We start from the raw sequence: 27635 nt of genomic DNA, 5'->3' as shown, positions 1-27635 counted from the left end.
GTCCTCAGCGGTAGGGGGCGGGCGAAGGGAGTTGCCGGGGGGGGGTGGGGGCGCCCAGAGGGCGGACAGGAACGGTGAGTTCAGGAGTTGTAGGAGGGGGTCGGGCCTTACACTTCTGGGAGTAGGTGGGATGAGGGAGGTTACAGGTATTACAGGAGGGGGGGGACTGGAGATTGGGGCACTGAAGGGTTCCAGTCACTGTCTTGTAAATAAACCTGCACAATAACTCCTTTTAAATGATTTTCATGAAAGAAATGCACGCGATTACGTTATATTTCCCCGAATATGGATCCCCTTCTGTAGGTATCAACGTAAAGACATGTGAGGAGCTACAATGACAAAAAAAATCGGTGTGCTGCTAGTCCGTAATTTAAGAAAGAATAGCATTCTGTAAATTTCACCTCAGCTCTGCGCTAGAGCGTGGGACCGCCAGCGTCTGCTCGAACGAACCTAACCATACGCCGCCAATCCAACAAGTTTTCAGCCAATCACGAACTGTAGATGGCGGTAAAAGATGGGAGACCTTGTTTTCGCCCGAACGAACTAGCCCAGTTCTGAGGCAGCGTGTTGAGCTGACATCTGTTGGCAACACCGAGCAACACTACAGTACTCAAGCGCTGCGTATTTTACTTCGCATTGGCAAGTTTAGCACGAAAACGTTGGAAGTAAGACACATCTTTGCAGGTATATCAATTTCTTATTTACAGTTTGCTAACAAAATAGGAATAAGTGCCAACATCTTTTCATTATTTGTGAAGGGTATACTTCATGCCCACAAAGTTTCTTGGTAAGGCGTTCTTTAGATATGATAACTTGGAACGATGTGTAACATCTCCGGCGGTACACCGAAAGGTTGCCGCCCTTCGATAGTGCAATTTTCGCGCTCATCGAAGTGCTAGGGGTTCCAGGTGCCAGCCAGCCAGCCAGCAGCAGCAGCAGCAGTTCCCGGTCCCGGCCTGCAGCAGTGGTCCCCCAGCCAGCCAGCCAGCCAGCCAGCCAGCCAGCCCTCCGGTGGCAGCAGCAGTCCAGCCAGCAGCAGTCCAGCCAGCAGCAGCAGCAGCAGCAGCAGCCGCTGCCGCCGCCGCCCCGGCCCCGTCCGCGGCAGCAGCGTCCCTGCCTCTCGCCGTCGCCGTCGCCGTCGTCGTCGTCGTCGCCGTCCGTCGCCGTCCGCCGTCTCCCAGTGTGTGTCCTGTCCTTTTAGTGCTGTGTTTTTTCTTTCTTCTTCTTGTCGTCATGTCCGCCCCCACCACCACCGTCACTACTACCACCACCGCCATCGTGTATACGTCCCCTTCCGCCGCCTCCACCACTATCACTTGGTGTGCCCAGTCCCACCCCCCTCCTTCCATCCCTCCCCTCCTCTCTATCCCTTCGCCCTCGCTCTTTGTCGCCCCCTCTCCCGCTTCTTCCTCTCGTTCTGATCCTTTCCCCCCACTCCCCCAGCCTGTCACTGCAGCTCCGGCTAGGGTGGTGGCCCGTCGGGCCACTGCCCACGCCCAGCTCTCCCCGTCGCCATCGCCATCACCACCGCCACCGCCACCACCGTCATCATCGTCGCCATCACCATCACTGCCACATTCGCCTGCACCGTCACAGTCACTATCTCCGGCGCCGACTGCTGCGTCCGTGCCGGGACCTGTCCCTTCCCACCACCTCCCCATCGTTCCCGTCCCTCATGTCACCACCCGCCCATCTGCCGCTGTCAAACGCCCTAGTGGCGCCTCCACTTCCTCTGCTCCTAAAAAGGCTCCACCCCGCCCCTCATCCCCACCCCAAAGTGCCATGGACGTCTCCCCACCAGGCCCCACTCCCTCCTCCTCCTCCTCCTCCCCACCCGGTCTCTACAAATATCTCCTGTCCCGTCCCGATCCTTCCTTCCTCGAGGCCCGGAATCTCTCCCTCCTCCTCCGCCAACATTTCCCTGGCGCCCCCATCTCTCTCCTTACTCCCAGACGGGATTCTGTTCTTATCTCCTCCCCCAGCCCAACCCTCCATACTGACATCCTCTCCCACCTCCCCATCACCCGTTTTGGTCCTCACGCCTCCCTCACCCCTGCTCCCTCCCCATCTCCTACCCACCAACCCCAAGCCCCGCGTCGCCCGCCGATCCTCACTGCCGTGATCACTCGGCTTAGCCCGTCGAACACAGAGGAGGAGGTGCTGGCGGAGCTGAAGGCCCATCCCACCCTGGAGGTGCGGGCAGTTCGCCGCATTTTCAACGCGACCGGCCCCACCCGCCTTATGCGGGTTTTCTCTGAGGACGCCCCCTCCATTGACCGTCTCCTGAAGGAGGGTGCCCTCCTCTTCAATCAGCGGTACAAGGTCGACCCCTCCCGTTCCCCCCCCTCAATCCCTGCGCTGCCAGAGATGTCTGCGCTACAATGCACATCCAACAGCAGAGTGCCGCGAGGCCCCCACCTGCCCGCATTGTCGGCAAGCGCACTTCCTCCGGCAGTGCCCCAACCTCCAATCCCCTCCCTCCTGTAATACCTGCAGCCTCACCCACCCCACCTACTCCCAAAAGTGTAAAGCCCGACCCCCTCCCATTACTCCTGAACTCACCGTACCTGTCCGTCCCCTGGACGCCCCCACCCCTCCTGGCAATTCCCTTCGTCCCCCCCCCCCCACTGCTGAGGACATCATCAGGTTCCTCACCATTGTCCTCCAAAACGCCCATCCCTTTCAGCGCCCCCACACCTTACAACAGATCTCCCTCACCGCCCGTTCCATATTCCACCTTAAAATGTACGCCACCTTTTCCAATAACCAGGCCCATTTCACCTTCTCCCGCCTTGACACCCTCGTATAAGTCCTTATCATGGCGCGACAGCATCGTATCCTTTTCAACAATATCCGCTCCCTTCCCGCCAACAAGAACCTCTTCCTGCACACCCTTGCTACCCACCGTGTGGATGCCTTCCTCCTCAATGAAACCTTCCTCCAACCCCATCACTCCATCCACACCTCCCCCTATCTCCTCCACAGCTCCGATAATCCCCTCCCAGTTGCGCGTGGCGGAGTTGCCATTGGCCACCACCGCCAGATCCCCGTTCGGCTCCAATCTCTCCTTCCCGACCCCACCGAACACCTGATCCTTAGTCTCTTCTTCCCCGGCCTTACCATTACCTGTGCCACCATCTATGTCCGCCCCAACGCCCCTCTTCCTTTCGACTTCCTCTCCCACATCGACCGTACCTTCTCCTCCTATGTGATCGCCGCCGACCTCAACATCCATAGTCGCTCCGCTGCCCAGTTACGGCGGTGGCAACGGTTCCTCTCCTCCCTTCAAGGCGACCTCATCCCCATCCCCCAGCACACCCATCCCGAATCCAACTCCACTCCCGATGTTATTCTCTCCTCCCCCAACCTCCTTGGTCGCATTACGGTGGATGTCCTGGAGCCTGTTGGTAGCGACCATCTCCCTGTCCTCCTCACCGTTTCAGACGGCCGTCGCCCCTGCCCCGACCCTCGTCATTACCCTCCCCCTAAGTACATCCATGATTATTCCCGTGCCAACTGGAATGCCTACCGGGATACCCTCTCCACTCAGGTCGATAGCCACCCTCTCGCCTACCGCCGTCCCGATGATGTCACCCATGCCGCCTCCTTTCTCCAGCAGACCTTGTCTGAGGCCGTGGAGGCCCACGTCCCTACTGTTGCCATCCACCCCCACCGTCCTACCTTACCACCACAGGCCGTCCTCCTCCTCCGTGAATCCCGTCGTCTCTACCGTGCCTTCCTCCGCACGCGTGACCCGGACACCCTACGATGCCACCGGCAACTACAGCGACACATTCGAAATTTGCTCGCGGCTAAGAAACGCCGGGACTGGCGACAGACATGCACCCGTTTAAATGCTACCCTCCCTATAAACTCGTCCAAGTTCTGGACCGCCTTCCGTCGCCTTACCGGAACTAAACCCTCCCCCTACTATCCTCTTCTCCACGATAATCACCCCTTCCCTGACGCCCTTAGTAAGGCCAATCACTTTGCCTCCTACCTGTCCGATGTGTTTTCCATCCCTGATGATCCCCAGTTCGATTACTCCCTCTTCCCAGATATCCGCGATCGAACTGACACCTCTGTCCCTCCCCTCGCTCCTGGTTTCCAGTACTTGGACAACATTCCACACACGGACCTTAATGCCCCCATCACCACACGGGATCTCATCACTACACTCCGCACCAAACGCAACACCGCTCCTGGTCATGATCGTGTCACCTACCGTCACCTTCGTGAAGCTCCTGTCTCTTTTCTCTCCACCCTGGCCAGGCTCTACAATGTAGTCCTGTCCACCGGTTACTACCCCAACCTGTGGAAAACCTCCCGTATCCTCATGTTCCTCAAACCTGGCAAACCGCCGTCCGCCGTCTCCTCCTACCGTCCCATCAGCCTTCAGCAAGGTCCTGGAATCTATCCTCACCCGCCGCATCCACCAGCATCTCCGCCAGCACCGCCTCCTCCCCGTTACCCAGTGTGGCTTTCGGCCGTCCTTCTCTTCCGACGATCTTCTCCTTCACCTCACTCATCTCCTTTCCGAACAGCTCAATTCCCGTCGCTCCGCAATCTTCCTCTCTCTTGACCTCGAACGCGCATATGACCGCGTATGGCATTCCGGTCTCCTCTTCAAGCTCCAAACCTTCGCCCTTCCCATTAACTACGTTTGTCTGATCGGTTCCTTTCTCTCCCGCCGTCCTTCCCATGTCACCATCCATAACACCGATTCCTACACCTTTTTCCCCTCCGCCGGTGTGCCCCAAGGCTCCATCCTCTCCCCCCTTCTGTACTTGTTGTACACGGCGGACATGCCGCCGCCGTCACCCCCCGTCCACCTTCTCCAGTTTGCCGATGACACCGCCTTCCTTGCCCTTGCCCCCACCCTGTGACGCTCCCAACACCTTCTCCAATCCCATCTTGACCGGTTCACCGCTTGGTGCAACCAGTGGTTGCTCAAGGTCAATCCTTCCAAAACCCAGGCGATCATTGTAGGCAAAACCACTCCCTCCTTCCGCCTCCTTGATTTCTATCTCACCGTTTATGGCCGTCCCATCGCTCTCACCCCCACCCTTAAGTACCTTGGCGTCACCCTCGACCGTCGCCTCTCCTGGACTCCCCATCTCCAGACAATCCAAGCCAAGGCACGTTCCCGACTCCGTCTCCTCAAGCTCCTTTCCGGCCGAACGTGGGGTCTGGACCCCTCCACCATCCTCCACACCTATAAGTCCCTCATCCGCCCTATCCTCTGTTACGCCCATCCAGCCTGGATCTCCGCCCCCCCTTCCTTTTATAAATCCCTCCAAATCCTTGAACGCCATGCTCTCCGCCTTGCCTATCGCATCCGTCTCCCTTCCCCCACGCGGATCCTGTATGACCTTATCCCCTTCCCCCACCTCCTCCTCTTCCTCGAAAGGATACGAATCCTATACACCTCCCGTAAACTCGATCCTCCTCACCCGCTCGTCTCCCTGATCCTCTCCCACCCCCGCCCGCTGCCGCGCCTGTACTCCCATGTCCCACCCGGTCTCCATCTCTCCACCCTCCTTACCCTCTCCCAAGGTGGTTTCCGCCAGCTCCCTCTCCCTGATGATGTCCTCGTCCCCTCCATCTACCCCTCCTATCAACTTTGACCCTGCCCCTCCTCCCTCCTGGTGTCCTTTCCCTTCGGCACCCTCCCTCCTTTCTCTTCCCTTCCCTTCTCTTTCCTTTTCCCCCATCCCCTCCCTCCACCCCTCTTCTTCCGGGCTTCCCCTGCCCCTTCCTCTCTCCCCCCTCTTTCCCCTGCCCGTGGCGTCCCTGCTCTCCCCTCTCGCTTTCCCACTCCCCCTCCTCCTCCTCCTCCTCCTCCTCTCTTGGCAGGTCCCCGGACTCGCACACGCATCGTGAACTTTCGCGCGCCGGAGATCATCGCCCTCGGTTTAGTGTCTGTGCTGTCGTGTCTGTGCCTCAGTGTTTTTCGCCGTCCACGCTCCTTCGTTCACGTGTGTCATCTACCTCGTCAGTGTTTGTGCCCAGTGCCGACGGTTTTTCTTGTTTGTTTCGTCAAGTGTGAACGGCTTCATGTCTTTTAACTATTGTATCTCCTGTTTTTTAAACCGCCATTCTGTTACTTGTCTGTCTCCCTTTCTTTTTTATTGTACTGCTTATGGCTGAAGAGCGGAGTACACTGTTCCGCTGCCAGCCCACCTTGTATGGCGTGTCCAAATTACAATAAAGAAAAAAAAAAACGATGTGTAATGATTAATGTTTGCTTATTTAGAACGTGGAATCAATTTTTAGGAGGCTCGGATAATATTATCCGAGCACATGCTCTAAATGCAATAGTATGGGCGGCGTAAGGGCTCGTGTTCTAACAGCACAGCGCGCGGTGGGATTTGACACATCATCGGAATTGCTGTACCCATAATTTTCCGTTCGTTAGCCGTACTTGCGACTACAGTCTGGAACTTCCTCGGTCGATAAATGATCTATCATCTATGTGCTTGGCTACACACACACAATACATACACGAAACTGAAAAAGGTTAACATTTCTTAACTTCGCCTTTCGAAACAGCAGGAAATTTCGTTATGGAAAACCTATATCGAGTTTACAGTAAAGCAGCCCAGGTTACTTTTATTTTCCCGTTTAATTTTCTTCTCTGCCCAACCCGCAACTTTATCGATTTGTTCGCTGCATATTAGTTAAGTTTTTGTATCGATTTTTTTTTTTTTTTTTTTTTACTTTATTGTTATTTTAAAACCTGTACAATTCAGGTAGGCTGGCAGCGGCACACTACGCTGCTCTTCAGCCATAGCGTTTTACAAGAGTATAAAACATGGTGAATAACAATGAACAAAGTGACGGGCAAAAGAGAGAGGTCACAGAGACATAAAAAAAACACGGAGTCGTTCACATGTGACGATAACAACACGGAAAATACGTCGGCACGGCGCACAAAACACTGATGAGTCCGACGGCACAAGTGAACGTAGGAGTGGGATGGCGGACACCAAAAACACTATATGACGTCACACACACGAAGCACAAAAGGCGACGATCTCCGGCGCGCGAATGTTCACTATACGTGTGCGAGTCCGGGGACCTGCCAAGAGAGGAGGAGGAGGAAGGGGAGTGGGAGAGCGAGAGGGGAGAGCAGAGATGCCACGGGCAGGGGAGATAGGGGGGAGGGAGGAAGGGGGAGAGGAAGCCCGGGGGAAGAGGGGGAAGGGAGGGGACAGGGAGATGGAAAAAGAAGGGAAGAGAAGAGAAGGGAGGGAGGGTGCCGAAAGGAAAGGACACGGGAAGTGGGGGGTGGGGCAGGGTCAAAGTTGATAGGAGGGGTAGATGGAGGGGACGAGGACATCATCAGGGAGAGGGAGCTGGCGGAAGCCACCTTGGGAGAGGGTGTGGAGGGTGGAGAGATGGAGACCGGGTGGGACGTGCGAATACAGGCGCAGCAGCGGGCGGGGGTGGGAGAGGAGCGAGGAAACGAGCGGGTGAGGAGGATCAAGTTTACGTGAGGTGTACAGGATACGTATCCTTTCAAGGAAAAGGAGGAGGTGGGGGAAGGGGATGAGATCATACAGGATCCGTGTGGGGGAGGGGAGACGGATGCGATAGGCAAGGCGGAGAGCATGGCGTTCAAGGATTTGGAGGGATTTATAGAAGGTAGGGGGGGCGGAGATCCAGGCTGGATGGGCGTAACAAAGGATAGGGCGGATGATGGATTTATAGGTGTGGAGGATTGTGGAGGGGTCCAGACCCCACGTGCGGCCGGAAAGGAGCTTGAGGAGACGGAGTCGGGAACGTGCCTTGGCTTGGATTGTCTGGAGATGGGGAGTCCAGGAGAGGCGACGGTCGAGGGTGACGCCAAGGTACTTAAGGGTGGGAGTGAGGGCGATAGGACGGCCATAGACGGTGAGATAGAAATCAAGGAGGCGGAAGGAAGGGGTGGTTTTGCCTACAATGATCGCCTGGGTTTTGGAGGGATTGACCTTGAGCAACCACTGGTTGCACCAAGCGGTGAACCGGTCAAGATGGGATTGGAGAAGGCGTTGGGAGCGTTGCAGGGTGGGGGCAAGGGCGAGGAAGGCGGTGTCATCGGCAAACTGGAGAAGGTGGACGGGGGGTGACGGCGGCGGCATGTCCGCCGTGTACAAAAGGTACAGAAGGGGGGAGAGGACGGAGCCTTGGGGCACACCGGCGGAGGGGAAAAAGGTGTAGGAATCGGTGTTATGGATGGTGACATAGGAAGGACGGCGGGAGAGAAAGGAACCGATCAGACGGACGTAGTTAATGGGAAGGGCAAAGGTTTGGAGCTTGAAGAGGAGACCGGAATGCCAGACGCGGTCATAAGCGCGTTCGAGGTCAAGTGAGAGGAAGATGGCGGAGCGACGGGAATTAAGCTGTTCGGAAAGGAGATGACTGAGGTGAAGGAGAAGATCGTCGGAAGAGAAGGATGGCCGAAAGCCACACTGGGTGACGGGAAGGAGGCGGTGCTGGCGGAGGTGCTGGTGGATGCGGCGGGTGAGGATAGATTCTAGGACCTTGCTGAAGACCGAGGTAAGGCTGATGGGACGGTAGGAGGAGACGGCGGACGGCGGTTTGCCAGGTTTAAGGACCATGAGGATACGGGAGGTTTTCCACAGGTCGGGGTAGTAACCGGTGGACAGGACTACATTGTAGAGCCTGGCCAGGGTGGAGAGGAAAGAGACAGGAGCTTCACGAAGGTGACGGTAGGTGGCACGATCGTGACCAGGAGCGGTGTTGCGTTTTGTGCGGAGTGTAGCAATGAGATCCTGTGTAGTGATAGGGGCATTGAGTTCCGTGTGTGGAATGTTGTCCAAGTACTGGAAGCCAGGAGCGAGGGGAGGGGAAGAGGTGTCAGTTCGATCGCGGATATCTGGGAAGAGGGAGTAATCGAACTGGGGATCATCGGGGACGGAAAATACATCGGAGAGGTAGGAGGCAAAGTGATTGGCCTTACTAAGGGAGTCAGGGAAAGGGTGATCATCATGGAGAAGAGGATAATAGGGGGAGGGTTTAGTTCCGGTAAGGCGACGGAAGGCCGACCAGAACTTGGACGAGTTGATTGGTAGGGTTGCATTTAAACGGGTGCATGTCTGTCGCCAGTCCCGGCGTTTCTTAGCCGCGAGCAAATTACGAACCTGTCGCTGGAGTTGCCGGTGGCGTCGTAGTGTGTCCGGGTCACGCGTGCGGAGGAAGGCACGGTAGAGACGACGGGATTCACGGAGGAGGAGAACGGCCTGTGGGGGTAAGGTAGGACGGTGGGGGTGGATGGCGACAGTAGGAACGTGGGCCTCCATGGCCTCAGACAAGGTCCGCTGGAGAAAGGAGGCGGCATGGGTGACATCGTCAGGGTGGTGGTAGGTGAGAGGGTGGCTATCGACCTGGGTGGAAAGGGTATCCCGGTAGGCATTCCAGTCGGCTCGGGAATAGTCGTGGACATACTTAGGGGGAGGGTCAGTACGAGTGTCGGGGCGAGGGCGACGACCGTCTGAAACGGTGAGGAGGACAGGGAGATGGTCGCTACCAATAGGCTCCAGGACATCCACCGTGATGCGGCCAAGGAGGTTGGGGGAGGAGAGGATAACATCAGGAGTGGAGTTGGATTCAGGACGGGTATGCCGGGGGATGGGGACGAGGTCACCTTGAAGGGTGGAGAGGAACCGATGCCATCGCCGTAACTGGGCAGCGGAACGACTATGGATGTTGAGGTCGGCGGCGATCACGTAGGAGGAAAAGGTACGATCGACGTGGGAGAGGAAGTCGAAGGGAATAGGAGCGTTGGGGCGGACATAGATGGTGGCGCAGGTAACGGTAAGGCCGGGGAAGAAGAGACTAAGGATCAGGTGTTCGGTGGGGTCGGGAAGGAGAGGTTGGAGCCGAACGGGGATCTGGCGGTGGTGACCAATGGCAACTCCGCCACGCGCAATCGGGAGGGGATTATCGGAGCGGTGGAGGAGGTAGGGCGAAGTGTGGACTGTGTGGTGGGGTTGCAGGAAGGTTTCATTGAGGAGGAAGGCATCCACGCGGTGGGTGGCAAGGGTGTGCAGGAACAGGTTTTTGTTGGCGGGAAGGGAGCGTATGTTGTTGAAAAGGATACGTTGCTGTCGCGCCATGACTGGGATTTAAACGAGGGTGTCAAGACGGGAGAAGGTGAAATGGGCCTGGTTGTTGGAGTAGGTGGCGTACGTCTTGAGTTGGAAGATGGAACGGGCAGCAAGGGAGATCTGCTGGAGGGTGTGAGGGCCCTGAAAGGGATGAACATTCTGGAGGACGATGGTGAGGAACCTGATGATGTCCTCAGCGGTGGGTGGGGGACGAAGGGAATTGCCAGGAGGGGTGGGGGCGTCCAGAGGACGGACAGGTACGGTGAGTTCAGGAGTGGTTGGAGGGGGTCGGGCTTTACACTTTTGGGAGTAGGTGGGATGAGGGAGATTGCAGGTATTACAGGAGGGAGGGGATTGGAGGTTAGGGCACTGCCGGAGGAAGTGCGCCTGCCGACAATGCGGGCAGGTGGGGGCCTCGCGGCACTCAGCTGTGGGGTGCGCATTATAGCGCAGACACCTCTGGCAGCGCAGGGATTGAGGAGGGGAACGGGAAGGGTCGACCTTGTACCGCTGGTGGAAGAGGAGGGCACCCTCCTTCAGGAGACGGTCAATGGAGGGGGCGTCCTCAGAGAAAACCCGCATAAGGCGGGTGGGGCCAGCCGAGTTGAAAATGCGGCGGACCGCCCGCACCTCCAGCGTGGGATGGGCCTGGAGCTCCGCCAACACCTCCTCCTCCGTGATCGACGGACTGAGCCGCGTGATCACGGCGGTGAGGGTCGGCGGGCGACGCGGGGGTTGGGGTTGGCGGGTAGGAGATGGAGAAGGAGCAGGGGTAAGGGAGGCGTTGGGACCAAAACGGGTGATGGGGAGACGGGAGAGGATGTCAGTATGGAGGGTTGGGCTGGGGGAGGAGATGAGAACAGAATCTCGGCGAGGAGTGAGGAGGGAGATGGGGGCACCAGGACAATGCTGGCGAAGGAAGAGGGTGAGGTTTCGGGCTTCAAGGAGAGAGGGATCAGGACGGGAGAGGAGGTAGCGGTAGGAGGAAGGGGGAGAGGAGGAGGATGAGGGGGCAGGGACAGGCGGGGAGACTTCCATGGCATCATGGGTGGGGGAAGGAGGACGAGGCGCAGCCTTTTTGGAAGCAGAGGAAGCAGGGGTGCCACCGGGGCGCTTGACGGCGGTGGAGGAGGTGTGGGGGATGGGAACAACGGGAATGTGGCGGGGAGGGGCAGGTCCCGGGGCCGGAGTCGGCGCCGGTGATGGTGACGGTGACGGTGAAGGCGACGGCGATGATGACGATGACGGTGGCAGTGGCGGCGGTGATGGCGAAGGTGACGGGGAGAGCTGGGCGTCGGCAGTGGCCCGACGGGCCATCACCCGAGCTGGAGCTGCAGTGACAGGCTGGGGGAGTGGGGGGAAGGGATCAGAACGAGAGGAGCGGGAGGAAGAAGCGGGAGAGGGGGCGACAAAGATAGAGGGTGAAGGGACAGTGAGGAGAGGTGGAATGGAAGGAGGGGGGTGGGACTGGGCACACCAAGTTATAGTGGTGGAGGCGGTGGAAGGGGAGGTATAGACAATGGCGGTAGTGGTAGTAGTGACAGTGGTGGTGGGGGCGGACATGACGGGAGAGAGAAACAAGAACGAACAGAACGAAGAGGAGAGGACAGAAACCGGGGACAGACAAAGACGAAGACGGATGAAGACGAAGACGGCCGTAGACCAGGGTCAGGACGGCGGCGATGGTGGCGACCAGGCGGCACCGGATGGCGGCGGCGGCGGCGGCGGGCACCGGCGGCGGCGGCGGCGACGGCGGCGGCGAGCACCGGCAGGCGGCGGGCACCGGCGGCGGCGGCGGCGAGCACCGGCAGGCGGCGACCAGGCGGGGGCGACGGGCGACGAGCCCCGGCAGGTGGCGGCGGCGGCGGCGGCAAGGACCGGAAGGCGGCGACCAAGCGGCGGCGGCGGCGGCGGCGGCGGCAAACAGACGACACGGCAAGGATCTTCCACGTCGAAGGCGCACCCTGAGAGTAGCCCAGGCAGTGAAACTCTTCGATGAAGAAGAGAGGGAATCCAACCCTCGAATGCGTTTGTATCGAATTTCAAGCATACTTTCCAACTTGCTGTTATAGGGTCTTACTTCGAGTGTCTCCAGGTTTATGTGGACTAGATGTAAACAGCACAATGCCGTGAGCCAAAGCAGGGTGCTTCACGTAAAAATTCTTCCCACGTTTCGTATTACCCAGTGGAAATCCAGGCAAGCAGAAGACGGCAGGAGATGTAATGGCGATGCTAACCCAGCCAGCTGCACGTAATGTAGAGGAGTGACGCGAGAGAGCAGCAGAGTAGCCGGACCCACGTAGTACGGACTGCCACCGACAGATGGCAGGTGCGAACTGCAGTGCATAAATCTCTGTAAAGGGAAATTATGGCCAACTTGAAATTGGGCGCCATTTTCGAACGACTGCGCCGATGGTGATACATTAACTGCTGCAGCGTGTTTAGCAGTGTTTACTGAAGGAGTACACTCAGCTCTCCAATACACTGCTAAGACTAATCAGTGGCTACAAACGGAACATGTCGGATATTTTGCAACAAAAAATCAACAAATTAAAGCTAACTGAGTCGAAAAGCATTTGCTGCTGGGAGCACAACAGTTTTTTGCCTGCTATTCTTTATTAGTAGCGAAAGCAGATATCGCAGTTCTTGATGCGGTATCGAGTTTGAACACCTGTTTTCGTAATTGGCATTAAATCGGTCCTATCCAACTGTTAGTAAGACCAATGTTAGGTCGCAAGTGCAGGGAAAAAGAAATCGCTAATTTAAAGCTCTATATCAGCTTACCTCTTGTTCCTGCTACTTCGTAGTACGAAAGTTCGCCTAATATCTCTTTTGTTATATGAAATGAAGCATTGCATTCACATATATATGCGTGGTACCCTAGTAAATAGAATTGACAAACGAGGCTTTATGATTAGGCATGCTTTATATCTTTGTCAGGCCTATCCCACAAAATTTTTTCTGCAAATTCTTCATAGCATTAGGAGAATGATGACGAAAGTACAGGAGAATACAATATGTTTCAAATGTGTTGAGGTAAAACTAGTCATATGATCAAAAGTAGGCTGTAGGGAACTGTAACAACTGTACTCTTATTAGTATACTACAGATTTTTAGCCAGTTTCCATCAGAAATAATAGTCTGCCAGTAACGTCGATATTCACTGAATATAAGGTTGTAGGTTCGGTACTTGCATCGTGCATAATTTTTTTTACATTATAATGTGTTGAACAAAAAACAATTTATTGTCGTGAGCATCCTAAATATACATTTAAACCATACTCTACAGTCAATCAGGTCAAATTTTTTTACCAGTCATTATAACTTTGTACACTACCACTCACTATTTTTCGTTTTATCTGCTAACAGAGGCAGTTTTGTCTCAAAGATTTCTATTTTGTAATTAGACTACCTTTAAACCGTCCTATTACCTCTTCTGACTTTTCTTTGCTGTTCAGATGGATTGGAAACTAAGTAACAGAAATGTAAAGTAAGACAAAAGACCAGAAATGAATGAAATTAACTGAATGGTTAAATCAAGTTCCTGCAACCTTTCCCATTGTGACCGAGATAAATGCAAAAACAATAAAATGTGTAAGAACTCATGCTGCAGTGGTCAGTCATTGAAATTGAAATACTGAGCCTGGAGATGCTGCTGATAGTAGCATGAAATTAGCTGAATTAGGTGTGAACAGCAGTCTCACAGGGAACTTACAAAACGTCATTTCTGTCACTACCAATAAGGGAACATGGTTCTAGGCTTGCTGATAGAATTCTTCACTAAATTTACATTTATCTTTGAGTATGGCTTTCACATAAATATGTCATTACACTGTATGAAGGTAAATCATACGCTGGAAATGTCACTGTAGCAGATACGTAATGCAAGTATATCTCATTTAAAATAAGTTGCAATTGCAGGATCAAGAAAGGGGAAAAGAAATAGGTTTTGGCTTCAAAGCTAAGGTGGAGTCTTGTACTGTAAAGACAGTGTATTAACAGAAAAGCTGAATCTCGCCCAATACCTGTTAACAGAAAGGGGCGTGGTCCATAATAGCAGTGAACATCTACACTAAATATGTGAAAATGTTTGACGGAATGTATTTAATATATGGTATTACTGAAAGTGTTGTTCTACTTTGAAGACAATGTGTGCACTATTATTTGTAACACGTGTTATCAAAAATATCCTTAACGAATGTGTTATTTTTACATTTACAACCCCTTAGCCTAAAAACTGTTAACAACAGGTCTATATAAATATCTTTAAATTTCAAAGTAAACCTGCATTACTGAAATAAAACAATTTATTTAGGCTTCTTATTACTTGTCACGATAAGGTCAAAAAGGGAGCAGTAGACAAAGAAACTTACAAAAACCTGAAAAGAAAATATAGATCTGAAATTAAAGTAGCCAAGTGTAAGGCAAATGGTGATTTCATTAAAAAATCACACAATAAATGTAAGGCTGCATGGAAAGTAATAAAAGCAGAGCTAGGTATGGATATAAACTACAAAGACAACACAAATGCTGCTAACGTCACTGCTGATGATTTCAATCACTTTTTTGTCAACTCTGCCAATCTTAGCCTTCCAACCCACAGCAACCAGAATTCCAATTCAACACATACACCTATTTCTCATCCCATATCTGGCAGAAATTTTCAACAAAACATTACAAACATAGTGTCAGCTTGTAAATGGAGAGAAGTACAAGTAACTGATATAATTAAAGCAACCTCTAAATTAGGATAATCTAGATCTGAAGATGTGTATGGCCTGTCAAACTATGTAATTAAAAAAGTTGTAGATCTCATTACATATCCTCTTTGCATACTGATAAACTGGATGCTCTCGAGTGGACACTTTCCAGAATGTCTCAAAAAAACAGTTGTCATACCATTATACAAAAAGGGTGACAAGTCCTGTATCAATAATTATAGACCAATTTCACTTGTGCCTATTCTCTCAAAAATAATAGAACATTGCATACTGCAGCAAATATGCATACACCTATCAGACAATAATATATTAAATGATTCTCGGTATGGATTCAGGTCAAACTTATCAACAGTCAAAGCAGTTGAAAACCTTATCTCTTTTGTACTAAGTGCATTTGAGTCAGAATTATCTGCTGAAGCCATTCTAATTGACCTGAGTAAGGCTTTTGACTCAGTTAACCACAAATTATTATTAGATAAACTGTATTGCTATGGAATCAAACACTTGGAACTCTCACTAATTGAATCATACCTCAGCAATAGAAAACAAATAGTAAAGCATAATGACCAACAGTCACAGACTTTAAGTATAAAACGAGGTGTTCTTCAGGGCTCAGTGCTTGGCCCTCTACTATTTATATTGTTTGTAAATGACTTTCCGAATAACTTACCCTGTAAATCTATCCTCTATGCTGATGACACAACATTAGCTAATTCTGGAAAGGATATTAACATATTGATGGAGGAAAGTGAAGAGTGTCTCAAAATATCTAATATCTGATTTGAAGCTAATGACTTATCTATGAACCATGAAAAGACTGTCAAGATAATCTTCAGTTTATCAAACAGTAACATGGATTTATCATGTGTTAAACTACTAGGAATACACATTGACTCAAAATTAACTTGGGACACACATACAGGTTATGTATGTCGAAAGCTATCACGAGTTATCTACCTACTAGCCAAACTACACACATGTGTTACACAAGATTTATTGCTTCAGTCATACTATGCCTTCTTTCATTGCCATCTACAATATGGCATTATTTTATGGGGTAACTCTCCAGAAGCCAAAAAAATTTTCACTTGGCAGAAGAAAGCAATTAGACGTCTTTACGGAATCACTGACAACAAGACCTCATGTAGACCTTATTTCAGAGACTTAAAAATTCTCACAGTTCCATCTCTTTACATATATTGTTGCCTATTAAACATAAAAGAAAACTTAAACCACTACACTATAAGGAAATCAGTTCATCAACACAATACTCGACAAACAAATATGATTGATATACCCACAACCAGGCTTAAGAAAACCCAATCTAGCTATGAATACATAGGCATAAAATTATTCAACACTTTACCCGTACAGGCTCAATTGGTTTCAATGGATATTTTCAAAACTAAAACCAAAGTGTGGATGAAGAAAAATACTTTCTACAGTGTAGAAGAATTTCAGAATAGCTGTAAAGATGATCTAATTTATTGATAAACTTAGGCTTACTGTTATGTATAGTTATGGATGTAGAGGCAGCTAGCTATAAGCTAATAGGGTACAACACTGTCTTTTTTTTTCCATGTAATATTTTTGTTATATGAAACATAATGTACAAATAGCTATAATACTTCTGACAACATTGATTGCATGTTAATGCTGATAAATTATGGCTTGCTGTTACGTATGGATCTAGGTATAGAGGCTGTTGTAAGCTAATAGTTTACAACATTGCTATATTTTTACTATGTAATATTTTGGTATGTAAAACATAATGTACAAATAGCTGTAACTCTTCTGACGACATCGATTGCATGTTAATGCTGAAAGATGGATAAAATAAATAAATAAATAAATAAATAAACCACCGATTTACTTTTGGAATGGCTTAAAATTACACAGAGTATTTTATGTAGGTAAAATAATGTGTTGTCCAAGACTGACATAAACTTAGCCAGAATAGCAGAGCAACTTTATCAGTATAAATATTAAAATATTACAGCAAACAGTCAATTTGTCTATATTTTTACTACAAAAAATGCTCAGTAACTGTAACTACAACATGTGTTGCAACAAGTAACATATTTTGTGGGCAGTATTTTCAAAAATTGGTCTAAAGTGGGGCAAAGTTCCCCCAGTTGACTGCATTTCCATTCACATATTCCCAGTCTTCAACATAAAATGCTAAATTTTGATAATAAATAAAAATAGCAGTTACCATACAAAATATGCACTACATTTACTTGTAATGACGTTTACTTTTTACCGTGTTTGGAAACAAGTATTCTTCAAAAAGTATTGTTCAGCAGATTTTGCATATGTGCTATTTCATTCTGAGCTAGAAAAGAGTATAGAGTACAAGCTAATGTTCTTACTGAGTGAATGTATACTTTTTTCCTCTCTACAATATTATATAAAATATGGGTACATGTATAAAAAGCTATTAAAATCCAGAGAAAATAATAAACGACATAAATGAAGCACAAGGAAGAAACATAGTTGGTGGCAAAGCACAGAAGTCAAATATGTACACAGGTCGAAGGATGAAGTTTTTATTTATATATGCATCATTCTGAAACCTGGAGAGCGACATAGTTTACTTGCAAATAATATACGAATTAATAAAAACACTCCATACCAAAAAGAAACATAGAACAAAAATTTATAAAAATCACTGTGATTTAAACAAAAATGAGACCACTTTAAGAGAAAATGGCAACCAAATGAAGTTTGAATGTCAATTTTTCAAATCATTTACTAAAGAGTGATTTTGGAAATCACAGTTTCTGCAGTAACTTTCTCATGGCCTGCTTCTACTGCCTTGTGTCACTACACCCTGATATCTTTTATTTCCCTCCCTTGGAACCAGATGAATTCTTGTTGCCAGGAAACTGTGAATTATTTTTTCCTGTACACTGTGGCAGGCTGGGAAAACTACTTTCTCCTTCACTGATGCAGGCACGGCAGTGGCTACATCAGAGAGCAACAATTCACCTGAGAGTAATTTCTTCTTGTTGCTTCTCAAACACATCTCTGCCTTTCGCAACACACTGAAAACCTCACTTGATGGCTCAATAAGTGAGGTATCTGTGAAGGACTTCAGATGTAAAAGCACGTTCACACAGGTACAGAGATTTTCTTTGCACAGTGTGACCACATAAATAGTATTGAGACTGCTGCTCTTCATCACACACCATGTCACAAAGTGGCTCACCAACTTCCTCAGCACACACATCCCCATCTTCACTTACATATTCCCCCAGTAGTTCTGCCTGCAAACTACCGTCTTAATTTCATTATTATCAGTGGCAGTATTAAAGAACTGAGAAAGAGTAATAACCCTCAGTGACAATTTTACTTCTCGTAGTGTTGGTACTAGATTTTGGAAGTGGGGCATTGCTAACAGATTTTCCAAGGTATCTTGTGTAAATCTACTTATTAGCAAAAATTTAAATTTCTTCTCATTCAGGAATGTGTTCTGCAATTCCAAAATACCTCCAGCTGTCAAAACTACACCACACTGAACTGGTTTCCAGGCACTGTTCAGGCCAATTTTCAAGTTTCCAAATAATCACAGAGTGTCCTAAAGATGACAGAGAGCCTCACTGTATGTTTGTTCATCAGAACGACTCAGAGCCATAACTGGAGCTCTGGATGTCATGAGGCAAGACCTCTTACGAACGTGCTTTACAAACCGTGCTGTGGTTAAAGTATTTTTCTGCAGTTTCTCTATCTTGACACCATACACACTGGCTGCTGCAGTCTGGCTGTTAACTATGGCAGTAGCCGAGCCAACTTTCATTTTCTCGTAATGGTTTGGCCTCAGACATCCCTCACACAGTTTTGGTGCCAGTTTAAGACATAAACCACTGTCTACCTCAAGCCACTGTTATACACGATTTATATGTACCTCATTACAAGGCAGATCACGTCCCTCGACAACATTTCGTCAGAGGAAGACCGATTGCCCATTGACTAAGTGAATCCTCGTTTTTCAAAATGTGTGGTGTATCTGTGAGGAAAATTAGTTTCCAATTATCATCACAAAGACACTGGCAGAAACTAATTTTGAAAACCTTTCGACAACAATTCCAAATTCTCGCCATACAGCTCAATTCTGCCCTCCCGTCACTGACGCGATGCAGCGAACATTGTACGAGTGCATAAGATTCCCTAATAAAGCTTATAGTAATGTCTGGCGTGAGAACTGGAAAAAGATGGCCCTGTGTAATGGTAACCTATTGTTTGTTTCCATCTTGAGGTAATACCACCCAGCATAACAACTGATGCATTAGAAGCTATAGTTTTTGCAAGGGCGAGATCTGGTGGAGGTGTCGTATCATTATCAATGGTGCAGCCAATGCTCAACCACATTCCAATGGTGAGTGATACTAACCTCATCCATCAGGAGAACAGGATGCATCTCCACTGGTAACATGAGGGCAAGCTTGACTTTCAGGAAACTCACGAGCTCCCTCAGCACACCAGGTCTAACTTTTATGCTCTGTAGCGAACATATTGGGGTTCTATCTGAAGGAAATGGTAATTCATTTTCCAGCAGGACTTTGTACCCCATACTACTACAAGGTGGTCTAATTTTTAGCCCTTTCCACTGACCATTTGCTACCTTCACGTGTCCCCTTCACTCATACTACAAACTGATCTGCACCGAATAAACCGTGCAGACTCGCAAAGAGGCTGTCTTTTTCTAAAGACACTCTTCTCTCCCTTTTCTGAGAAAGGATGAGTTTTCTCTTGAAAGCTTCAATTCCATCCTGAAGCTAGGTTCTTCAGGGTGGTGACTTCATCTTCTGTTGTGTCCAAGTTCGCTGCAGGACTGATGTCATTGGGCACATTCGAAGGCTCTCCAACCTCTGGAACACATATTTGCAATATTACAATCTTCAAACATAAAAAGCATTTAATACTGTAATATGTTTTTAGGTAGCCAGTAATTGTGTCTCAATAGGCTGTGGTATGTAATTTAAAGATTCGTAAGATGCCAAAATCTTACTTTCAAAGGACTGAAGCAAGTCTATGACAATCTGAGTGGTAATATTCCAAGTATGCTCTTAATACTATGAAATGGTAAAGTAATGTCATATCCTAAAGTGCAATTGTAGTTGACCAATTATATTTAATTCTCAACAAACACTACTGTAGTGTTTCCAGAAATCTGTAGGCTCTTTGCTAGGCACCACAGGAATCTGACAGCAATAGAATGTAAAAGAGCTTCACTTTACAACACTTCAATAATAACGCAGCACGTGAGAACTGAATACTTAAATTACAAGAGCTGTGAGGCAAGTGTTACTTCCTGATGTGCGTTTTAGTGGAGATTACCTTTCAGTGCAAGTAATTATTATTTACAATAAAAGATTAAATAATCAGGACCAGACCTAACCACAACATTGGTCACCTTAGCACCTGTTGTGCTACATATTACCAATAAACACAAAGCTCAGTATACAGAGTCTGAAAAACAAATGGTATTGGAAACACCACAGGCTTTTAAGTAAACTTTAACCAGCTGTGGTAACAAGTCAAAGCATCAGTTTTCCTATTTAGGTGTAACATTTAACTGTAAATTAGAAACACAGTACATACAATGTCCAATGGCAAGCAGTAGAAACAATATAGCATAAAGGTACGAGAAATTACATTACTTTATATTTCATCAGATACCAATACAAGTGGACTGTGTGTGTGAGAGATGTGGTCTTGTTCACTAAATTACCTGGTGGTGAAGTATTTTGTTCCCACCACCAACAGACCCTGCACATGTCAGTTTCAAAAATATACAGCTGTTGCAAATGAAATGTTTTAGTCTTCTTCTGTACACAACTCAGGGTTAAAATGAGTGTACAAAATATAACTTCTAAAGAAGGAACTCTAAGCAACACATTTACAACAACTTTAAAAAGGTATATGCTTAATGTACTCAACTGACAAAGTGTTTCCTATCACAATTACTACGATACTAGTAAGCCTACTTTCTGCAAGCATAATGCTGTAAAGGGAAATTCTGTGTGTCCCACTGATCAAAAACAACAAATGTGAGCTGTTAGCAGTCACACGAGATTTTCAGAGTGTTATAATTCAGGAGCAAGTGAAAGCATGACGTATGCATATAGCAACTGAAGCTGTGAATGTTATTTTCCAGTTACCTGTATCCTCAGTCCGTTTCTCTAGTAGGCCAACAGGTTGCCTCTCGGCAGGAGCTTTACGATCACCAAAAATTGTTGGCACAGCATTTGGTTTACGTTTTACTACTCCACCAATTCTGTCAGCTCAAACTGGTCTGGAGTAAAGTGATTCTGGTAAACAAACAGTACTATCAGTCAATTTAGTTACAAACTTCGTTATTTAAGCGATATAAAAATTTCAAGACTATACATTATAACTATATTTTATAATATAAAATATATGAATCTGTAATATCAATAGAACTCAGCACATGCTACTCGTAACTACATACAGTGCAAGAAGTCAGAGACCTATGAGTTAGGTACAGTAGCTATACACAAACATTGTAACACTCAGATTCTATCTACAAACTAACTGAAACAATTTCATTTTACATGATACGACTAACATCTTTTAGGGAATGTATCTTCATTCAAGTTTAATTTTCATTAGGTTTGGGTTTCCTGTGTAACAACAAATATTGTACGATGCACGTTGTCTACGCCTGCCTACACTGTGTGATCAAAAGTATCCGGACACCACCAAAAATATCAGTTTTTCATATTAGGTGCATAGTCCTGCCACCTACTGCCACTGTTTTCGATGTGATGGTGAAGAGGAAACGTGAAGGGACACGTACAGCACAAAAGCGTACAGGTCAACCTCGTCTGTTGACTGACAGAGACCGCCGACAGTTGAAGAGGGTCGTAATGTGTAATAGGCAGACATCTATCCAGACCGTCACACAGGAATTCCAAACTGCATCAGAATCCAATGCAAGTACTATGACACTTGGGAAACTTTGATTTCAAGTTACTTTTGAGTACATTACGGGAGTGAACAGTGGTCAATGTGTTACAAATATTTACTATCAAAAACAGTCTCGATCACGATTTATTTATTACGGTGTCCGGTTTCGACCACTACTGTGGTCATCTTTAGAGCAATGAGTAAGAACCTCCTTCTGGTGGTAAATCACTACCACCAATCGGTACTCACCGTAATAAATAAATTGTGATCAAGACTGTTTTTGACAGTAAATATTGGATTTCAAGGTTGAGCGCACGGTGGAACGAGTGTAAACATTGGACGATTGAACAGCGGAGAAACGTTGTGTGGAGAGACAAATCACGGTACACAATGTGGCGATCCGAAGGCAGGGTGTGGGTATTTCGAATGCCCGGTGCACGTCATCTGTCAGCATATGTAGTGTCAACAGCAAAATTCAGAGGCAGCGGTGTTATATGCTGTGGTCGTGTTTTCCATGGAGTGGGCTTCCACCCCTTGTCGTTTTGCGAGTCACTATCACAGCACAGGCCTACATTGATGTTTTAAGCACCTTCTTGCTTTCCACTGTTGAAGAGCAATTCGGGGATGGTGATTACATTTTTCAACACGATCGGGCACCTGTTCATATTGCATGGCCTGTGGCAGAGTGGTTACACGACAATAACATCCCTGTAATGGACTGGCCTGCACAGAGTCCTGACCTGAATCCTAGGGAACATCTTTGGCACGTTTCGGAATGCGGACTTCGTGCCAGGCGTCACCGACCAACATCGATACCCCTCCTCAGTGCAGCACTCCGTGAAGAATGGGCTGCCATTCCCCGAGAAAACTTCCAGCACCTCATTGAACGTATGCAAGCGAGAGTGGAAGCTGTCATCAAGGCTAAGAGTGGGCGCCAGGAACTTTTAAGTCATTTTCAGGCATGTGTCCGGATACTTTTGATCACATAGTGTAGTATTTGTATCTGAGACTGTTGAATATACAAGATGCCGTATTAAAAGAGTTAATTATAAATATACTGTACTGTTACGACTGACAATACAATTCAACTATGCTATTCTTTTTATTTATTTCAATGTTTGTCGAAAGGGTAGGCCTACACTATTAAATGCAAGTAACAGGTACTTTACAGGGGCACGTCAGTATCATGCCAATTATTTTCACAAAATTTACTGAAAATGAGGCACTGTTAATTGATCTTTGAAGTACACATAGCCATAGCCAACAACATACATTAAAACATCCAAATACAGTACTTCCCATCTTCAACAATTGGGCCTACACACTGAATACGAAACGAAAACCGTGTTTACCTATTACACCTTTCGTGTTGCAAAAAATATGTCTTTATAGCAGTCAGTACATTACAGATTAACTAGAAACGTGTAGCTTTCACTATGGTTTGTCCACAAAGACAGACTTGCACACAACGTACCTTTCACAAACAAATGTGACCGGTTTGAGACGAACCACATGTAGTGACACACCAAATCTGATCACTAAGCGAGTCGAAATACAGCAAGTCTGTTACACAGCGAATGTTAAACCTAAAGATTATTTGCACTAATGAATGAAAACTGTTCTTTCCATACAGAAGCGAGAGTCTCATGTGGGCCGCCAGTTGGCTCTGCTGGTTTTCATCGGCCATATTCTCCTTCTTGTTGCATCTCTACCTTCAGAAGGAATTCTGTACAGTTTACCTCCCTTTCTGCCTCAGAACAAAAAGCAAAAAGCACAGCACTGAGGTAGTATTCTACTTAGAACTTTGAAAATACACAACACTGCCCATGCCTCACACACAATGCTTGGGCCCACAACGGCTGCTAATGTTACAAGATGTGATTTCAGCCAACTGTGGATGGCGGCGAACGCAGCAGAATACGATGTCCGTACTTCCCTTTATACGAGGCTGTACTGCCCTGGTAAACACGCCACGACTCCAGCGCTGCAAAGTGGAGTGCATCTCGACTTGCACTGCTGCCAACTTTGGACTTGCGGCTTCCTCGTGGAAGAACAGGGATGTGTGTTTAAAACCTTCAATCGTGCAATCGGATAGATCAGCAAAGTTCCACAAGTGAGAAAATAGTACGACACTTGTATGTGGAACAGATTCTGTAAGGATTCAACGTTCACCTTTTGCATTATAAACAACCCACATACAGTACTTGATAGTATATCCTACAGCAGTCTCCAAATAAATTCTTGCCCTTGTGCTATTAGGTGCTAATTATTTTCAACTGTTTGCGCTGGCTGTACGCTACCATCAGAACTTTAATTTCAAAAAGAGCATTACTTACATCTTTATAGGTATTCAACTTCATTAACAATTATTTAACATAATTCCAGTTTATAAGTTACAATGTTTAACCTACTGAAACGGCTTTGCCCTCACATTTTTTGCGAGTTAATTGCATGCATCAACTCTTCAGTTATTTATGTACCATCCAGGTTGTGGAGTCTTTGCAGCTTTTGGAATTAGTGGTTTGCAAGGCTTGTATGTAACACATAAATGAGATATTTCATGACCTTAATTCAAGATGGGAGTGTCATTCTGTAAAAATATAATTCATCCAGAAATCCCATCCAACCTTGCTATCTGAATCAGCACTTAGTGTGTCAAAGTGAAAACTTTGTATGTCTCTTCACTTCTGCTGCCCCAGTATCTGTATTTCTCAGGTAAGTTTTCATCTTTGTGTATGTCTCTTTGTGACCTACTAAGTAAATACAATCTTTAATTGATGGCAGTATGTTTGAGCACTGATTTTAATAATTACCAGCAGCAGGAATGTACAGATTACTCAATTCAATTAAACATCTCAGTATCTTAGTTTATTGCTGTTAAGGCTAAATATAATTTACAGGGATGCAATTTTTGCAACTGCTAGTATTACTGCTAAATCTACTGCTGCAGCTACAAGTTGTAGAACCATAGATATCAGAACTTTACGTGTGCATTTATTGTGATGTGCAGATACTACGTAACTAATTTTTTTTTTCTTCACTACCCACAACACCAAACAGGCTACTATATCTAAATTATGCTTAATGAGATGGAGCAGTGGATAGCACAATGGAATCGTATTCAGAAAGACAGTGGTTCAAACCTGCGTCCAGGCATCCCATTTTAGATGTTCCGTTATATCTCTAAATCACTTCAGTGAAATGCCGGGATGGTTCCTTTCAAAGTGCAAAGCCTTACTTCCTTTACCATCCTTTGCTAATCTGAGCTTTTGATCCATCTCTGATGACCTCCTACGTCTAAATCATTATTTTGTACGTTTGAGAGAGATGCAACATCCTGACAAGAAAGTGATGCTGTAGCAGCTTCCACCATAGTGATGCAGAAGGAAATGACATGGAGGCTTCTGGGTGAATCAGACTGAATAGTGGAACAGCTATGGCCACCACAAGCGACATGGAATCAGGAGGAATTGCTACACCAATCCACACCAACAAAATCTAAGGAGACTGAAGATCGCTATTTTTGTGCAGCGCAACTACTTGCGCAGATACCCTGAAACAAAATGAGAATGGTAATGTGGGCAGTTTCATAAAATATCTGGCATCAGTTTGTGAAATCAATTAGAAGGCATAGAGCAAGACCACTGTAGCACATCAATAAACTGTGTGTGTTACCCGTATGCACAATGTTTAAACAAAATTTGATTGCTGTCTTGGAAATAAACTAAACCCTTATTACTTCCTGAGAGAACTGAATGTGAGTGTTTTCACATGACTCTTGGCTGTCTTCAAAATGACTGCTGTCAGCTATTGTAATTATGTAGCTCTGCACTACTACCCCCCCCCCCCCCTCCCCACAACCTTTGACCTTGACGTTAATGGGAAGGCTTGCGTGATACAGATACAGATAACCATACTGTAGGTGCACCCACAACAGAGGGGTATCTGTTGAGAGGTCAGACGAACGTGTAGTTCCTGAAGATGAGCAGTAGCCTTTTCAGTAGTTGCAATGGGCAACAGTCTGGGCAATTGACTCAACTGGCCTTGTAACATCACGCAAAATTGTCTTTCTGTGCTTGTACTGCAAACAGCTGAAAGCAAGGGGAAACTACAGCCATAAGTTTTCCTGGGGGCATACAGCTTTCCTGTATGGTTAAATAATGATGACATCCTCTCGGGTAAAACACTACAGAGGTATAATACTTCCTCAATTGGATTTCCGATCAGGGACTGCTCAGGAGAACATCATTATCAGGAGAAACAGAACAGGAGTTTTATGGATTGGAGCGTTGAATGTCAGACCCCTTAACTGGGCAGATAGGTTGGAAAATTTAAAAATGGAAATGGATAGGTTAACGTTAGATATAATGGGAATTAGTTAGTTGATTGGCAGGAGAAACTGAACTTCTGGTCAGGTGAATACAGGGTCATAAATACAAAATCAGATAGGGGTAATGCAGGGGTAGGTTTAATAATGAATAAAAATTAGGAATGCGGATAAGCTACTACAAACAGCAGGGTTAATGCTTTTGCACAGTAGTACAGGTTTATATGCGAACTAGCTCTGCACATGATGCATTGAAGAAATGTATGATGAGATAAAAGAAATTATTCACATAGTTAAGGGAGAAAAAAATTTAATACTCATTGGGGACTGGACTTCAGTAGTAGGAAGAGGAGGAGAAGGAAAAGTAGTAGGTGAATATGGAGGTTTAAGAATCATGAAAGAAGGTTGTATGTGTGGAAGAGACCTGGAGACACCAAGAGATTTCAGATTGATTATACAGGGCATTACAAAAAGGTACGACCAAACTTTCAGGAAACATTCCTCACACACAAATAAAGTAAAGATGTTATGTGGACATGTGTCCGGAAACGCTTAATTTCCACGTTAGAGCTCATTTTAGTTTCGTCAGTATGTACTTCACTTCCTCGACACACCGCCAGTTGGCCCAACTGAAGGAAGGTAATGTTGACTTGGGTGCTTGTGTTGACATGCGACTCGTTGCTCTACAGTACTAGCATTAAGCACATCAGTACGTACCGTCGACAGGTTAGTGTTCATCACGAACGTGGTTTTGCAGTCAGTGCAATGTTTACAAATGCGGAGTTGGCAGATGCCCATTTGATGTACGGATTAGCGCGGGCAATAGCCGTGGCGCGGTACGTTGTATCGGACAGATTTCCAGAACGAAGGTGTCCCGACAGGACGACGTTCGAAGCAATTGATCGGCGTCTTAGGGAGCACGGAACATTCCAGCCTATGACTCGCGACTGGGGAAGACGTAGAACGACGAGGACACCCGCAATGGACGAGGCAATTCTTCGTGCAGTTGACGATAACCCTAATGTCGGCGTCAGGGAAGTTGCTGCTGTACAAGGTAACGTTGACCACGTCACTGTATGGAGATTGCTACGGGAGAACCAGTTGTTTCCGTACCGTGTACAGCGTGTGCAGGCACTATCAGCAGCTGATTGCCCTCCACGGGTACACTTCTGCGAATGCTTCATCCAACAATGTGTCAATCCTCATTTCAGTGCAAATGTTCTCTTTATGGATGGGGCTGTGATCAAATTGTAAATTTTCACAATCGACATGTGTGGGTTGACAAGAATCCGCACGCAATTGTGCAATTACGTCGTCGACACAGATTTTGTGTGAACGTTTGGGCAGGCATTGTCGGTGATGTCTCGAATGGGCCCCATGTTCTTCCACCTACGCTCAATGGAGCAGTTATGATTTCATACGGGATACTCTCCCTGTGCTGCTAGAACATGTGCCTTTACAAGTACGACACAACATATGGTTCGTGCACGATGGAGCTCCTGCACATTTCAGTCCAAGTGTTCGTATGGTTCTCGACAACAG

This window comes from Schistocerca piceifrons, unplaced genomic scaffold (genome assembly GCF_021461385.2).
Source record: "Schistocerca piceifrons isolate TAMUIC-IGC-003096 unplaced genomic scaffold, iqSchPice1.1 HiC_scaffold_1886, whole genome shotgun sequence".
Taxonomy (NCBI): domain Eukaryota; kingdom Metazoa; phylum Arthropoda; class Insecta; order Orthoptera; family Acrididae; genus Schistocerca; species Schistocerca piceifrons.
Note: the sequence above shows the minus strand (reverse complement) of the source record.